The following is a 17,723-nucleotide window of genomic DNA, read 5'->3' on the forward strand; positions in this document are numbered from 1 at the left end:
AAATTCTCAGTACATATTCCTTAATTTAATGTAATAATGAACATTGAATATAAACAATATCTCTTCTTAGCACTTCAGCACACACTAAACTAGGAAAATAAAAATAGCAGAAATATATTGTTTCAGCCTAAAAGAGGATTATATAGGATATAACGTGTAATGTAACCAATATTTTATGTCATTGTTAAAATTCTCAACACACAAGAAAGTATCTTTATTTGTAAAATACAGTTTTAAAAGGGCTTTAAAAGAGAAAACATCCAGGAATACTATTAATCTAATAGACACATTTTTATTTGTTATTTTTTACATTATTTTTTAATGTTAGCATGTGCGCTTTTTACTTTATGATAAATGTATACAATTGGAATACCAGACGCATTTATGAATATATTGAAAAATAAAATGAGGAGCTCACAAGTATCCAAAAGTGGAAAAAAATTCTAATTATATTATAGTAAGTATAATGAAAAGTCATGTACAGGTATTGTCTGACCTATGAGATCATACAAAAAAAAAGAATTTGGGAGTGCCTCCAAACCAAACTATATTTGAGCTGAATCTCAAATGTGATCATCAGCAAGCAAAGTAGACAAGGTTACAGAACAATGGAGAAATGAAACAAAGGATATTCCAGAAAAAAAAAAAAAAATGAACATGTGATTCTATATGGAAATGTATGCAAGCCCAAGTATTTAGGACTATATGGAATACGAATAAGCTTGAGAACATAGTGAGAGATCAGATTTGAGTATATGAAGCAAATGAAGTCCTAGAAAACATTTTAGGTCATATTAAACAGTGATTCTCAAAGTACGATTCCAAGACCAGCAGCCCCTGGAAATTTGTTAGAAAGACCAATTGTCAGGGCCCACTGAAGAAGAATACTAACTCAGAAACTCTGAGGTAGGGTCCTGGGAAGCTTTATTTTTCTTTCTTTCTTTCTTTTTCTTTTTTCTTTTTCTTTTTCTTTTTTCTTTTTTCTTTTTTCTTTTTTTCTTTTTTTTTTTTGAACAAGCCCTTCAGATAATACTATGCACTTTAAAGTTTAAGAACCACTGCATTAAAATGTTTGGTATTTATCTGGCATTACAAATCATGCACTTATAAAGTTGAGAGAGAAGCCTGGATAAGTACTTTAAAATAATTCATTGGAAAGAGACATGAATGAAAGCAAGAAGATGGAGTCAGTAACATTTTGGCAGTTTAGGTGTTCTGAGATAATGTAATAAACATGGCTATATAGAGAATGAAGCAGACAAGAGAAAATTAGGGTGTAAAATTGGGATATGAACAAGAGGATATAGAAGGATAAGGTAAAGAAAAGGGTTTTGATTGATTTCTAGTTTCTAGCTTTGTGAACTATGTAAACCAATCATGCTTATTGCAGAAAATGTAAATAAGGGTGAGGACCAATGTGTTTTCTTCCTTCTTTTTTATTTCTAAAATAAATTAATTCTCACATCTCAATCTTTTAAAATTAATGACAGCATTTTTATCCTAAAATGGACTTGTATAAAGCATATTTTAATACAACTTTATCAGGAATGCTTAGGTTATAAAACTTAGTAATGCTTTCACAATAAGTAAAGCCACAAACTTGAGCCATGGAAATGGAAGGCAGAATGTTAAGGAACATTTGATTTTAATAATGAGAGGAGAGAAACAAGTCAATGATAATAGGTATATTTATTGATACCTTCTTATTAAGTACTGTAAGAATGTCATACGCACTATTTCATTTAGTCTCCCAATGAGCTATGAATTAGGAGGCAATATTTATTATCTAAATTTTGTAATTGATTTAAAATTAAGACATAAGTAACTTACTCATTTCACAGAAGTGGTAAGATAAAAAAACACCAGAATGCATTTCCAGATGTGTCTGCTTCTGGATTCTCAACTATTCTTTACAATTTTGTGAAAAAAAAAAGATGAAAAAGAAGTGACTAGGAAAGTACACAAAGATCAAGGTATATCCAGTATAGTAATGAAAGAAAAAAATATAGAAATGTCCAAAATGAAGGTGAATTTAAGTTAGTTGTTTATCCGTGTGCATGTGTGTGCATGTGTGTATGTTATTTTGTGAGAATAACAGCTTGATTTTTACTACAAACATAGACTATGGCATTTTGGGTGTTATTAAATATTATGTTACAGGCTATTTTCTTATTTGTATATGAATGTGACAACATTGCTCTAACTAGAGACACAATGAAAACTCTGTTTATTGGAGACCAAAAAAAATTATATCACAGTACAAGCAAGCAAAAACACAAGGAAGAGTGGAAGAAGGGGAAAGACCATACAAAGTAATAGATCGCAAAACATAATGCAGCCTTCAAAAATAAAATGTAGAGAAGTCATAAATAGGAGAAGGGTCCAAATAAAAAATATTAATACATTTCCCCTTTTTATTTATTTTGACTTTTCTCAGGCTGACTATATTTGAGAAAAATTTATCTTAGTATATATGTCCCCCTACATCTGCATAAAATATTGCTAAATTATAAAATATTGCTAAATTATATATTAACATTTCACTATCAAGTGACTAACAAAATATTCTACTGTAGAAAAACAATACTGTGAAAGGTTAAACAAATTTTGGATTACTATTTTAAGTAAAATATATTTTTGGATTAAATTCAATATATTCATAATTGTGTAAAAAACTGTAGCTCACTGTGCCCAATTTCTGCTGATTTGTTGCATGTATTTTTAAAAAGAAACAACAAAATTTTGAATAAAAATAAAGTAGCTAATTGGAATATCCTTAAATAATTGTTCTATTACAGGCATTACTGCTTGGGGTATGATAATAATTACAAAATTCACATCAGCATTTCTAAAAATATATCTTCCTCATATAGTAAATTGATAAGGGAGTCAGTCATATTGTTTAGTGATCTTCAGAATACATAAATGTTCACATATAACAAATTTAGTTGCCAATGTGAAAGTTGCTGATGCAGAATTAAACTAAGTGTTCATAGTAATAAAAATCATTATTAGGTAAGGAGTAACAGGAAACTCTTCTAAGAAATATATGAATTCCTGTTTAGGTTATTCACTCCCTTATACTAAGAAATTTACCACCATGATCGCATTTTATCCCAGCCTCAACTGGACGTCTCCTGCAGAACATTAATGCTTGCATTAATGTAGACTTTGCTAGCTAACATTTTTCTCTGTGACAGTTTCATGTTCAAAATTGTATATGCATGACCCTCTATGCATATAATTTTATGATTATATTTTAAAATGTAATGATTCCATAATTTTATACCTGAGTCATTAATGGCTCTAATAACTTTAATAAATTGAATTGTTAATATTAATTATTAGAAAGATAAGTAGGATACATTGAGTCAGAGCACCTAGGTCTGGGACTCTGTCAACATCATTAGAGATGATCTCATTTTCATTTGCTTTATCACTCCTAATTTAAGAAAAAAATCAGTGAAGTTCTATTCATTAAAAAAATATATGGTCTGTAGTAAATATGGGGGTGACTGTTTTGCTCTAAGTTGAAAATCTAAGCTCTGTCCTTAGCAAACTTAAAAATTAAGCACAGAAAATTGAATAAACTTCATAAATCAAAGGTAAGTGGATGATGAATTATGTGTTACATATATTAGCTCTGAGCGTTCCAGCTGAGTATGTATTCACTATATGTAATTATATACTTGTGAAATAGTTTATTATGTCTGCATTACCTATTAAAACATCAGAAAAGAAGAATCCTACCTGTTTTTAAAACATTTTTATCCTCAGAGACTACACTACAGTCACTCAATGTTTATTAAATAAAATGAAACAAAAAAAATTAAAGTTTATTGGGCAATTACATTGTGTTAAACACAATATTATTAGTATGTTAATTTGTAAATATCAGCTATTATAGATGAAGAAATGGAACTCACTGATAGAAAACAATATTCCCAAGATCAAACAAGTGACTGAGCCTGTATTCAATCAAAACTGAGTAAAATAATAATAAATATCATATAATAATAGTAACTAGAACATATAATGCTTACTAAATGCCAGTCCTTTTTCTAAGTTCTTACACGTATCGACTCATTTAATTCATATAACAATCTCTGAGGTAGGTAGGATATTACTCTTATTTTACAAGAGGGGAAAATGAGGCACATAGACAGAGATTATGATAAGTAACCTCAATGTAGTCACACAGGTAGTAGAATTATAAAGAGGTGGAATTATAAAGCCAACCTGGCTTGAGAGTCTTTCTCTTAAACACTAAACTTTACAGCTTTTTGGGATAGCCATTCCTGTTTGTTAACAAAGTGTGAATATACTCTCTATTCCTGTTTTATTTATTTACTTTTTTACAACTTTTCATTTAAAAAACAATTGTACTCAATAATTACTGGATGTGGAGTGCATACATAAATTCTAGGGATGTGAAATACTCTAGAAATGCAGATCATTCATCCAATAAACAATTATGAAGTTTCGAAAACATGATAACCCTGGGATATATAAATTACAAAGGTTACTGAAATTCATAACCTTAAAAGAAATTTCCATTTTGTAATTATTTGGTAATGTATGTCTGAAGCAGCACAGTTAAGTAAAATAAAGACCAGCCTATAAGAACAAAATCTTGGATTCTAACCTCCAACTACAACATCAATAGCCAGGGAACAGTCATTTAGTTTAACTGAACCTCAGTTTCTTGATCTGTTAAATAAGGTGAACTCTTGATATGCTTGCTTTAATGAGCTCTTATGATGGTAGATTGACTTAATGTTTGTGAAAGGGCTGTGTGCACCAGTACAGCAAGTGTTATGCAAATTTTCAGCAATACCTTAACTATTTATTTATGTTTAACTCCCAGGGCAGTAAACCTCTTAGGAACAGTGCCTTGCACATCTTGGAAATTCTCGAAAAATCCAGCAAAATGCCTCGTACTTAGATTTTTCACCAGAGGACAGAATGTCTATGGATTCAAGCTCCAATTAAGTAAACATTCTGCTTGAATCATTCAGTAGCTCTATCAGCTTGGGCAAATGACTTAATTCTTTGACTTTACATTGCTCATCTTTAAAAAAAAAAAAAAAATTAACATCTGTGACTACTTCCGCAGGTTTTTAAATGAGACATTGAAACAACATTTACAAACCAGTGACAGAATAAATGCTTAATAAATGTTATGGACAGTAAAATAAATATTAATTGAGAGTTAATTTATTAAAGTATTAATGGCATCCAAACAGTGGCTTTCGAAGGAAATTCACATTTTAACATAGGGCAGAATCTCAAATAGAAGATTTTTCTAAAATCATCAAGATTTAAAGGGCATGATTTGGGGCTTAAAGGACATTTTTAGTGACCCCGTAAAGAAAACTTGTTCCTTTTCCTGTATTATTCTTTTAAATATTTCAGTTATTTCGATTTATTTATTATTTTGAGTCATTTTCTCATATTTTATGTAACATATTGCTATATACTCTGGAAGGATGGGAAGGTGTTACTTAGATTTCTAAATATTGTTATACCATGCTTATTAAGGACCTAACAGTAGTTTAAGGCTACCTAGTCAAATTTTATTTCAAGTACAGAGGGTTTTTTGTTTTGTTTACTTTATTTTATTTTATTTCATTTTTTTTCATATGTACTTCAAAAGTAAAATTCGCCCTTGAAAATACTATATCATGTTTGGAATATATAATAGTTTGGGATTTAAGCATTTTATTACTCTAATAATTTTGTAAATGGTTTGCAGCCTGTCAAAAGCTATACTTATCCTCAGCTGAGCACCTAATCCATTATAGTTGACTGCAATTTTATGTCTATGTTCCCTTGCTTCTCAACCTTCGATACATTTAGATAATTTTGGCTGTGGTACGAAGGTAATAAAAATGAGAAAGTTGCAGACAGCAAAGCAGAATACAGGTTCTTAAGCATATTATTTTTCCTTACATGAATACTGCATCTTCAAATTTAAGTGTATAATTTAAATAGTAGCTAATTTTTAAATTTACTATTAAACACCTAGCTTAGTAGTTTCAAATCCTGATATAATGAGGCCAAGATCAACTCTGCTATGTCTAATAAACTTCTTTCTATATTGCAGTATCAGAAACTTAGAAAAATAGGTGAAGTAGCTATCTATTGTATTGATTAAGTAATGGATATAACATCATTACATTTTCTAATTATAGTATTTTAGGTAGCAATATGAGGTTAGAAAATGGATTTTTTAATAAAGTATTAAATATCCTTGAGTTGTAGCATAGTTTTCATTTGATTTGAATCAAAATCCCATAGAGGATTTTATAGCACTTAACAATATAATTCTAAAATGCTAAAAATGATTCATATAATGTAACAGCTTAAGAAAACAAATATTTTGAGGAGCAATAATTAAGAAAGAATTCTATGACATAGTTAAAAGCATTGTGAAACTTCAATTGAACTGTTGCTTTGTGAACTAATGCAAAAATGGAAATACTGTTTGTTAAAGGAATAAAATGCTTGGTCCTTTGGTACAGAGAGGTATTGTTATTCAGTCCATTCGGTATGCATTTACCATAAAATAATAGGCAATATGATGTGTTCATTATCATTTTTTTCATCACGTTTAACCATCACTGGCCCTTCAAGAAAAAATATGTATTTTTTTAGTTAATATTTTTTGTCACTGAATTATTAAAGTCATATAAGTGAATTTATTATTTTCTTAAATTTTTAAAAAATCTTTTTTTCTACTTGCATAACAAGGACATGCATATTAAACAGTGTGGTGAACAAGAAAGCTGTTGATTGTAACTTTAAATTCAGGATTAACCTATGGTCATTATTATTATATAATGGAAAGTTAAGTTAAAAAGAGAGAAATTTAATAATTTACTTAGTTCATGAATACTATTTCAGCTAAATGATTTACAATTTACATGTTACAAATATTGTAGTATATTGGGTTTTTTTTATATTCTGCCTATTCTAAAATGTCTCATACAATGCGAATATTTGAGTTTTCTACATGGTCTGTACTTACCAATTTTGCAGTAACTCCTTTGAATAAAATATAGGTTAGGAGATAGTTTTACAGTATGCAAAGCCTAAATTACAGCAATCACACACACCAGGAGGGGGATGGGAATAAAGGGAAGGGAGATTGACTGAATTGTCTGTTAGCCTTATAACAAATTAAGCTATTTCATCTGGAAAATTATCTTGCTCTTGTGGAAAAAAAGACCATGAAATTTTGAGTTGAAGAACCAAAGTGACTCCATGTTGTGACAGGCCTCCATTTTAGCCAGTTCCTGGAAATTACTGTTTGACTGTCACTATGGGAAAGCTATAGGAACGTTAGCCACCCCCCCTACCAGATGTAGTCAACCAGTAAGAATGGCCCCGGAATTCCCCTTTTATTGTTGGCTAGTTAGACCTCCCCTGCAACTACCTGCCCACCAGTGTCTGTAAAGGTCAAATTTGACTTACTAATCCTGCAACGCCAAGACCTGTCACCCCAGCTTGTGGTTTTTCCCTTTAAATATGTCTGTAAGATTAAGGATGCTTCTCCTGCATACTGCTTTGGCTGTGTATAGTGTTGGGTCCGAGCTAGCTCGCTAATAAACTCCCTTGTGTGATTGCATCGGCAGTTGTTTCCTTTGCGGCTCGTGGGGTTCCAAATCGGGGCATAACAGAGTCAGACTGACCAGAGTTATATTTGCTTTCTAACATTTTTTAGTTCTGAGACTCTGGAAGAGCTACTCAAACTTTCTAATCCATAATTTACCTAATAAAAAAAAAATAAAGATATCAGAAGCTCATCAAGTTTTTCTGAGTACATAATGAAATTTAAATATATTGTCAGAATTAGCAGGTCATTTTCTCAGTTATAATTTGTGATAACAGAATTAAGAATTTACTGAAAGAATATTCAACATAAAATAAATACTGCTTCATGGTACTTAATGTAATACATGTTATATAATTATGAATCCCTATAACTTGCCTTTTTCTTTTCAACATGCTTTAATAATGGTATTAAAATGTCTTTTTCTACAACATTAGAATTTGTTCTATAAAGTTTATGTTCATAATAAGAACAGAGAATGTAGAATGTTTTTACTCTTTAGAAACTCTTTGTGACTTGTAACTGAACATATGAGATGGAATGTAAACTAAGTCTTCAGAGAATTCAGTGTTGAAACAGACATTCTACTGTCCGTTTTGTGTTTTTTAGGGTTATATTTCCATGATTCACCTCATGGACAATTTATTAAATGTTTTATTGTATTTGTTTAGTGTGTGCTGATATAGTAATTTGAGGGTAGATTTTTTTCTCCTGCCAGTAGTCTGAATATCAGTGAATTCAATACATTTTCTCCAGGAGCAGAAGAACCAGAGGGCATGTACCTGTTGAATTTGCAGATGTTTGTATGGAGAGAGGGCAATCCATTTTTTTATTCTTTGTTTTTAATGTGAGAGAGGCTAGGACTGTATGGCATTCTCTACCATATTTAGAGACATGCAGGGGCAAAGAGTATTAGTTTTACGATCAATGGTGAAGATTAGAATCCATGGAGTGGAAAATCTAGCAGTTTACACTTTCAGGATCAGTATTCTTAGTAGAATTGAAAAGTGATCTGAACAGAACTGAACATATTAGCAAAGCACTAAAAGAGCCCAGGGAGAATATGAAAGATAAGAAGAAGGAGGGGTTAATTTGAAAGTCGATTCTACATACTGATCTATTTTTATTTGTTTATTTTAGGAAAAGACTAGGATTGCATAAGTGTGTATGTTAATGCAAATACATATGTCAGCTTAGACAATTAATTGCTTAAACTACATATTCACATATTTGTTGGCACTGGAACAGTGCCTGGTATTTAATGGCCACTCACTAAATCCCTAAATACTTTTGGATGCATGTTGTGTGAATAAGAGATACATTTCTCTCTGAACAGAGTGGCCTGTGAGATTTACCATGTGAGAAAAGGAACCCATATAAAGATTGGAAAACAGTATAAGTTTATTTACCATTGTAGGGCAAATGCTCCAGGGAGAACTTCAGAGAATTGAAAAAAGACTCCTCTGACATGGCAGGAGATCGAAGAGCTTAAGTTAGAGTGGCAGTTCCAGCAGGCAGTCTCAGGAACTCTCAGCAGAAGGTCAGAGTGCTGGCAAGTATAAACTTGGTGGTAGGTGTGAGACTAAGAGGGTAGGATGGATCTTGTTATTTAGGTAACAGAGCTTGAAGGTGAGATTGGGTGGGGTCTAGCCTCAGGGCCTAGAATTTGAATTGAGGAAATTGAGGAAAACAAGGATATAGAACAGGTTTAGTGGCAGGAACAAGGTGAAGCTTCATTTAAGGGACCAGAGCATGAAGGCATAAACTAGGGCTGAAGCTACAGGTATCAGTCACGCCTATTATTGAATGAGCACCTGAATTAGGTAAATTGATCAGTTAATCAGAAAAGTAATTTAAAACGGGATATTATTTTTAAGAGTTAGAATTATGTAGCAAGATTTTATTTTGATAAAGTACATAAATGTTTTCACTCACCAATCTTTACATATGGTGCTGAGATCCTTTTTTTTTTCCTCTGTGTTTATTGGTCAACTGATTTGAATTTCATTTTAGATTTCAAGGCAGAAACAAGTTAACTAATTTCAAAGAAGGATCTATCTTCAGTACTGATCTTTAGCTGGTTCTTGGGAGATAACTTTGAGCCTTTGAAATATTCTACTGGCTAAGAATATTTTTACGTGTTTAAGACTTTGGGCCACTCACTCTATTTGAAGTGAATGCCTGTTTTTGTAAGTCTGATGTCTTGGGCCATGTGTACCAGTATCAACAGACAAGTATAAGCTAACAATATGATTTATGGTGAATGCTTATTTTTGCTCTGAAGGAGGCTGGAGATCAATCCTGTAGGCAATAAATGCCTGTATTATTGACCTTCAATAAAAACTCTGGATACCAATGCTAAGGTGGGCTTCATCTGATGTACCTTTTCCCTTTGTTAATTTTTAATTTCTATCTTTTCTCAGTAACAAACCTTAACTATTAGTATAATAGCTTTTTTGTGATTCTATAAGCCCTTCTAGAGAATTATTGAGCCTGAGGGTTATCTTGGGGACCTCTGATAATTTCCTATCTAAGCTATACACATTATGCGTTATCTGTGATTTACGGGTTTAATTTCTTTGAAGAAGTTAGTACTATTTGGAATATGAATGCAGATTCTTTCCAAATTTTATGATTTTTGAATTGAAGGGAAAGTTCAGTTTGCAAAACATGTATAAGAACTAACAGTATTGAATCTTGGTGGGCTTACAAGAGAAATAGAAGGAGCTGGAGTGCAGGGTTACTTCTTGAGTAATAGCTAACAGTTATTGAGCATATAATTTTTGCCAGACCATATTGTATGTACTTTATGTTTTGACCCACTTACTTCTCAATTATGTCACTTAGGGGATGTCTATGTGAATACAATGAAATAAATGTCTTTTAGTAAGCTGGAGTGATTCAAGAAAGAAATGTTAAGTTATCAAATTAGTTATTATCTAAATATTTTCCCTCAACACTCTCTTTAATTTATAGCTTAAATCTCCACAGTTTTGAGAATAATGTTCGTTCTTCATAATTTTGTTTCTGGAGATAAAATTTGATACTGACGATCTGAATAGCTACAAATCACATATAGAGAAAATGTAATATAATCTGAAACCTTGTTCAAGAATTATGGTCTAAGATATCCACAAGGAGTTTTATCTAATTTAAATTATTTTTTTGTATTTCATTTCCTGGTACATGTTTGAAATGGAAATTAAGATTTTGTGGTTTATATTCTTTTATAGTTTGGAATGCTATAGGTAAGCAGACGTTGTATAAAATGTTCAGGGAAGAGGACACTCCCTTACCTTAAAATGATTGCAATTGGTTTAAGTAAAACCTGTAACAATTAACTCACTTCGAAAAGCATGTACGGAAATGGCTGACTTTGGAATTTAAATATTGAATGTAAACTCAATCACATAAATAAAAATGAAATATATAATTTTCATATTTTGATTTATCTTGAAAGAACATGACACACCCATCTCCTTTAATATGATTTTAAAATGAGAATTTGAGGGAATATCAAATTTTCAGAAGACAATGCAATTGAATCTATGAGTATCAATCATTTTAGCATTAAAAAGTAGCATGTTGTTATTATTTTAGAATATTAAAACATACTTAAATATAAACATTTTTATATTAATTTAAAAGTTTTAAAGATTTTCTCACATTGTATTTAGCATCACAAATCCATTCTTTACTTTTTAAAAATATATAAAATCATGTTCAGCACCAGAAATGAGAACTTAAAATTCCATGTATTTGTAGACCCTCCCACTGATATATCATATCACAGCTAAACTTTTATTTTCCTTTCTATAATTGTTCATAAAATGAAAAGGGGGACTCAGCAATGCTTGAGGAGAGATATAAAAATCAAACATTAATTTTATTCAGATGAGATGATTTGTATGCAAGCTGATCAGGCTACAAGCTTATCTCATTACAAGCTCAAGGCTGTGAGCTTTTCATCATTTCTCAGATGCCATTAAGTTTAATAATATGACTGTCTGCATTGTGTATTAAAAATGTGTGGCTGTTCTGTGATTCTGTATAATGATGAAGTGTTTGTGAATATTTATTACTTCAGTCTTTAGTGCTCTCAACTTCATACTAAATAGCAAAGTTAATTGCCTATACTGCTCTAATTATATTGTTTAGAGAATACTCTCTCCTCTTCCTCTTCAGTTGCAGAGATATTAGTAATATGCAGATTTTTCGAAGTGCAATAATTGGCATCTGAAAACATGCACTGACATATAATGGCAACCTGAATTGAAACACAGTGGGTATCTGGCAGGATCAATTAGCTCCTTGTCATCCTCTCTGGGAATGTAAGTGGTCAGTCCTGCTAATTTTAAACAGTTACGGAGACACTAATTTGCATATACAATTTGTTTCAAGAAATTTTGATAAGAGCATAATTTTTAAATATTAAAAAAGTGTTTGCAGGAGGTCTTTTAAAAACAGATCTTTTAATTAGTCATTTACTTTATTTTTCCCTTCAAATTGGTAATTCCATATAAATGCTTCAAAATGGATTTTGTTGATATCGTTTATATGCTTTTGTTTTGGTTCTTCAAATATTTTTGTCTTTTTTGTTTTACTCTCACTGGAACTCAGTAAATATTTTGTTTGGAAATAGAGCTCTGAAATCCAGAGGCTTGAGATTTATTCATAGTTTTGTCTCTCAAATATTGTCTTAAGAGAGACCATTTTATTTTTCTATATGTGCATCTACATTGTCCAAATAGTGGTAGTTTACCTATATGGTATAATTCATAAAATTTTCTTTGTAAATCACTAATTTTCACTCAGTATGATTTGCATCTTTTCCTCTTCTCTAGTGATTTACCATGCTTTAGTAATTTCTCTAACTTTGAAGGAGGAGAAACAAATTTTCTCTGTAAACATCTTTGATTCTCCACTCAGATGAGGCTTATACCTGATCTAGGCATTTGCTATTGAGTGGGGGAAACTATCCTAAATAATAAAAACATTTATATTATATAAATTTATTTTTTAAATTTATTTTTGCTTTTTACCTCACTTAGTCTTAGCCACTTCATAATTTAGAACCACTTTTTTCTGTGTCCAAGACATATATGCACTTTAAGTTGAAAACAAATAAGTAAAAATCACACAAACACACATACACCTACAATTAATAATTTCCAATATGCCAAACTTTTTGCTAGGCATTATAAAGACAAGGTTTTTAGATGGGCCAATGGTTTAGTCTGTCTGTTGAGTGCTGTTTGAAAGGAAAGACTACAATTTTACAAAGTAGATCATGTTTAAAATAAGTAAGATATTTCCAGGTGTGGAAACAGCAAAGATAAAGCAAATGTAAACAAAAGTGCCTGTTATAATCTGGAGAAAATAAGATTAGTATGTACAAAAGAAGTTTTAAGTAAGGTAGATGTCAAATTTAAAGACTCTGAATCAATGATATGACCTTTAAATGATGCTGATAACGATTGAGAAAGCAAATTTTTTAACCAATAAATAAAATAGTGTGTGGAATTCATGGAAAGAGAAGCTTTCAAGAATTAAGAACTGCTCAGTAATTTCCAGTGCCACATTGTCTAGGATGAAGATTCAGGACAGGCCGTTAGACAACTTATGAGTTCTTTGATGCTACTTAAAATAATTTTTAAAATAGCTTCAATAAATAAATAGACAGGTCTATGGCCATGCTACCCTGAACAAGCTCGATCCCATCTGATCTCAGAAGCTAACCAGGGTCAGGCCTAGTTAGTACTTAGATGGGAGACCACCTAAGAAGACTAGGTGTTGTAGGTGTGATAAATAAATAAATAAATAAATAAATAAATAAATAAATAAATAAATAAGGGATTGTAAGTGACAAGGTCCTTACAATCTGTGAGGTCGACCAAGGGTTGCCTTGCCTAAAACAAACAGACAGACAGATAAATTCTAATTATCAATCCAGGAGAGTGAATGTGAAATATAGAAATCAGAAAGATTAATGTAAAAGTAAAGAATGCATCTTATTTTCCTCAAAAAACAGAGTGCATACCCCTAGCTAACTGAACACATTAATATGTATTTATGTGAAAAAACTGGACAAAACAGGTGTGTTCCTCCAAGCAAGAATGATGTTCATTTTACCTGTGACCTTCTGCTCAGAATAACCTGTCAGTCACAAGTAGTTAGAATATACTTCTAAAAGAATAAATGGATTGTACTAAGACTGGCTGGCAAGAGAACTCATAGATGACAACTTCAAGTATTAAGATCATAGGAAATAGAGAAAGAAAATATTTATTCAGATATTGTTAAGCTGCTGAAATTTAATGACATTCTTCATCTATGTTCCTAATCAGAAAGAATGTAAAACATTTCTCATGCCCCAAAGGCTGCCTTAATTTTGTTTTCATTAATAATTAACAATGAAATACTTTGTGTGCTAAAATATTTTTCACATAAATACTTTTTCATGCCCCACCTGGTAGTACAAAACCATTATCAATACTGTGGCTGGCAGTGTTTGGACAGAGTTTCTTTGATATGGTGAAAATTACTTAGTGAAGCTATATTTTTTTCCCCAAGCATCTTTTCCTATTTCTCTCTTCTTAATGTAAGCATCAATGGACTTTATGTTTTATATACTCCAAAAATAATTTTCATTTCTTTGTATATCAATGTTTTAACAAGAGATCAAATAAAATAGATAAAGTAGATAAATTACAATAAATTAGCATAAATCCCACCTCATTAATTTTTCTGTGATTATTAGATTATCGCTCAATCAAAACATATTTAATATCCATTATAATATAATCCATTATGAAACATGAATTCTACTGGAAACACCTTCTACACAACTGATCATTTCAGGAACATGAATGTTTTCACAACATTAAAATATAATTAGGTCTGGCTTTGGCCAATTCAGATGGGTTTGAGAATCTGCTACCTCATAATTAATGCCTAATTGTTGGTAATTATATTGTTTAGTTTTGTACACAATCCAATTTACTTATTTATTTATTTGTTTATTTGTTTGTTTGTTTGTTTGTTTTGCACCAGGACCCATGCAAATTATACTCTGGCCACAACTGTCAAGGCTATCAACAAATTAAACGTTGATTGCCAAGGCTGCATAATAACAGTCTTCTACCAATTTGCATAAAGTAACTAGACTTTAACCTGGAAAAAGCAAGTCTGTGTTGAATATTGGATATCTCATGTCACTTCTAATTATTTACTAATGTCTAGCCAGAATTTAACTCAGAAGCTAAAGGTGGATGGTCATATAAATTATTGAGATCTATTCTTTATTATGTTTAAAATATTTAGACACCATTTAAATGTTGTATGGCTTTACAGAAAATTTAGCAAGATTTTTGCATTTAAACAGCTTTCTGTTTCTGCAGTTATTTATGATTTACTTTAGTGTAGCAAAATTGAGTTTTTAATATTTATCTTTATTTTGTTTTTCTGCAAAACAGACACTTGGCATAAGCTGAAATGATATAAAATGACCACACGTTGACAGTTTTTACTGTCTTATTGATGAAATATTTTTTCTCATAAAGGACCTCTTAAAAATTGAAAATAATTTAAAATTACTAAGGACTGATTCTACAATATAACCTATAAGTATTTTTAACATTTTTTTCCAGGAAAAAAAACTTAAGTAACTTTAACATAAGAATTAGAACATAAAATCTCTTGTAAAACCTTCCTATAATGATAATTACTCTACTTTAGCCTATAACATACCATAAAGATATGTCACTAAAAATATGTTACACATTACAGTAGTGATGTATAATACTGAGATTCCTGATAAAATGAATCTTTAGAGTGAAGGTATTGGGTTATAATTCATAGGAACAATAGCTTTTAGTGCTCTACAGTATATCACAAGAGTGACAACTGTGATGAAATGTAATGCATAATCTCCTCGGTCACTCACACACACCGATTTTTCCTAACCTGAAGAATATTTTGTCTCTACTTTAATAATAGTGTCATGATTCTTAGCATCATAGAATAAGTAGATATAAGACTTGTACTTGAGGGTGTAACCAGTATTATAGTTTCAATTAGAGGAAGCTATGAGCATTTTCACTGCATATAGCTTTCCTGGTCATAGATGTATCCCACTTGCTGAAATAGAAGAGCATTTATTAACATGACCTATAGTGGCTATATATTAAAGCTGAAATAAAAAATATGAATTATAAGGCATAACATGGACCAGAACATCTGGTATTATGTAAAAAGTCTGAAATACATAAAAGTTCTCATTTGCTCTAAGAGTCTCACTCTGATGTCCAGTATACTTTTAGTTGCTTCCTCTTCAACAAACCCCATAGCTGAACTTTATTATACCCATTATTTTTGCAACTGGAATTTGTTGAACATATATTATGTGTCAGGCACTATTCTAGGGGCTAAGATCACAAAAGAGAAGTCAATATGGTTTCCATCTTGAAAAGAGCCACCATGGGAGAAAGCCACATAAATCACTTACTATCACAATGAGATTCTTAATCTATCATCTTTTTTTTTTTTTAATTGTTCCACCTACCTCACATTAGTTTCTGCTACCCGTAAGTGTTAGGCTATACCTACAATCTGATATAATAGTATGTTTAGTAATTAAAATTTCTGATAAAGACAGGTTCTGCTTCTTCCTTTTCTTCTTACTACTATTTTCTTCTACCTAGGTTATCAGATATCTGGTATTTTTTTAATCAGATTATCTTGATTCATTCTTTGGTTCTTCTCTCTAGCAAATTAATAGTCATATAATACAATAAAATAAAAATATATTAATAACAAAGGATTTAAATGCCAATGACCTTTTTTTTTTTTAGGTGAGAGAGGTTAAGATTTTCCAAAACAAAATACACCTCTAAGTATAAAGTATTCCTGTATTTCTAAATAATTGTTTTTCTGTTCTTCTATAGCAAGTTATTATTAGTATCTCCATTAGAGGACTCATTACAGTGTTAGAGTTTGTTGTTTATCAGTTTCCCTCTTTCTGCATGGCAGTACTTTCCTGGTTAGAAAGGCAAATATAATTTTGAGTAGTAACATATTAAATGTAAATTGATTTTATCCAAGAAAAAATGTCACCCTTCAGCATACTATGGAAGCAGTGTGCATTTTATGGAAGGTATATATCTTGATGGAGAAGTTCCATTAACTATAGCAGCTTACAAATTGCTCTGCTATTCATCTTCCTTGTAGATTTTGGAACCCTCAGGTAGTAATAGACCCCCTTCATTTATGGGATTTGTTAAATAGATGTATTAGTAAGATTGAGCTGCCATAACAAAATACCATAAAATGGATGACTTAAACAACAAAAAATTATTTTCTCACAAAGTCCATGATAAAAAAGGATAGCCAATTTGTTTTCTGGTAAGAGAGCTTTCTACCTGAACTGTAGACATTGCCTTCTTTCCTGTGTCCTTAATGGCCTTTCCTCTGTGGGTTCATGGAGAGGGAGAACACTAGTACCTCTTTTTATAAGGACACTAATCTTATTAAATTAGTATCCTGCCCTGGACCTCCTAATAAGTCCTATGTAAATTACCTTCTGATAGGTCCTAGCTCAAATACACTCACTTTGGGATTAGGGCTTCAACATATGAATTCGCTTGGGAGAGGGAGAACACAGTTCAATCTGTAGCAATATCCTTTGGTTATAAAAAAGAAAAAAAAAGAAAGCTTGTCTCAATAACCTCTCCTCTTTACAAAATTAGGATGTACAACAATGCCTCTATCCATCTCTACCATCAATACATATACAATTTCCTATGTAGATTCACATAAGAAAAGTTTGATTTTGTGCAGGAAATTTCAGTTGGGAGTAAGAGAAAGCAGAATTGGACTATACAGAGGCATTTCTTAGGAGCTGATTGTTGAGATTACGGATGTTAGATTTCGATATCTCATTTGCTTACAGTTAAGTCTGACAGACAAACTGGCAACCTAGTATTTGAGTCTTTTCTACCTTCAGTTACATGAAAAGAAATATGTGCACATAGGTCTTGTGGCAAAGGAGAAAAAATAACTGAAAAGCTCTCTGAAACCCAGACAGGAAGCTCCATCTTCAATCTCTGCA

The 17,723-nt window shown here is 31.2% G+C and overlaps 1 protein-coding gene and 1 pseudogene across 9 annotated transcripts in view; both read left to right on the forward strand.

The window, feature by feature from the left end:
* The window catches only part of MGAT4C (MGAT4 family member C), a 594,490-nt gene that overhangs the window by 473,434 nt on the left and 103,333 nt on the right, over window positions 1-17,723 (forward strand). The window lies entirely within an intron of this gene.
* LOC118614597 lies at window positions 13,299-13,417 on the forward strand (annotated as a pseudogene).

The sequence above is a fragment of the Rousettus aegyptiacus genome, unplaced genomic scaffold, assembly GCF_014176215.1.
Source record: "Rousettus aegyptiacus isolate mRouAeg1 unplaced genomic scaffold, mRouAeg1.p scaffold_m13_p_2, whole genome shotgun sequence".
NCBI classification, from domain to species: Eukaryota; Metazoa; Chordata; class Mammalia; order Chiroptera; family Pteropodidae; genus Rousettus; species Rousettus aegyptiacus.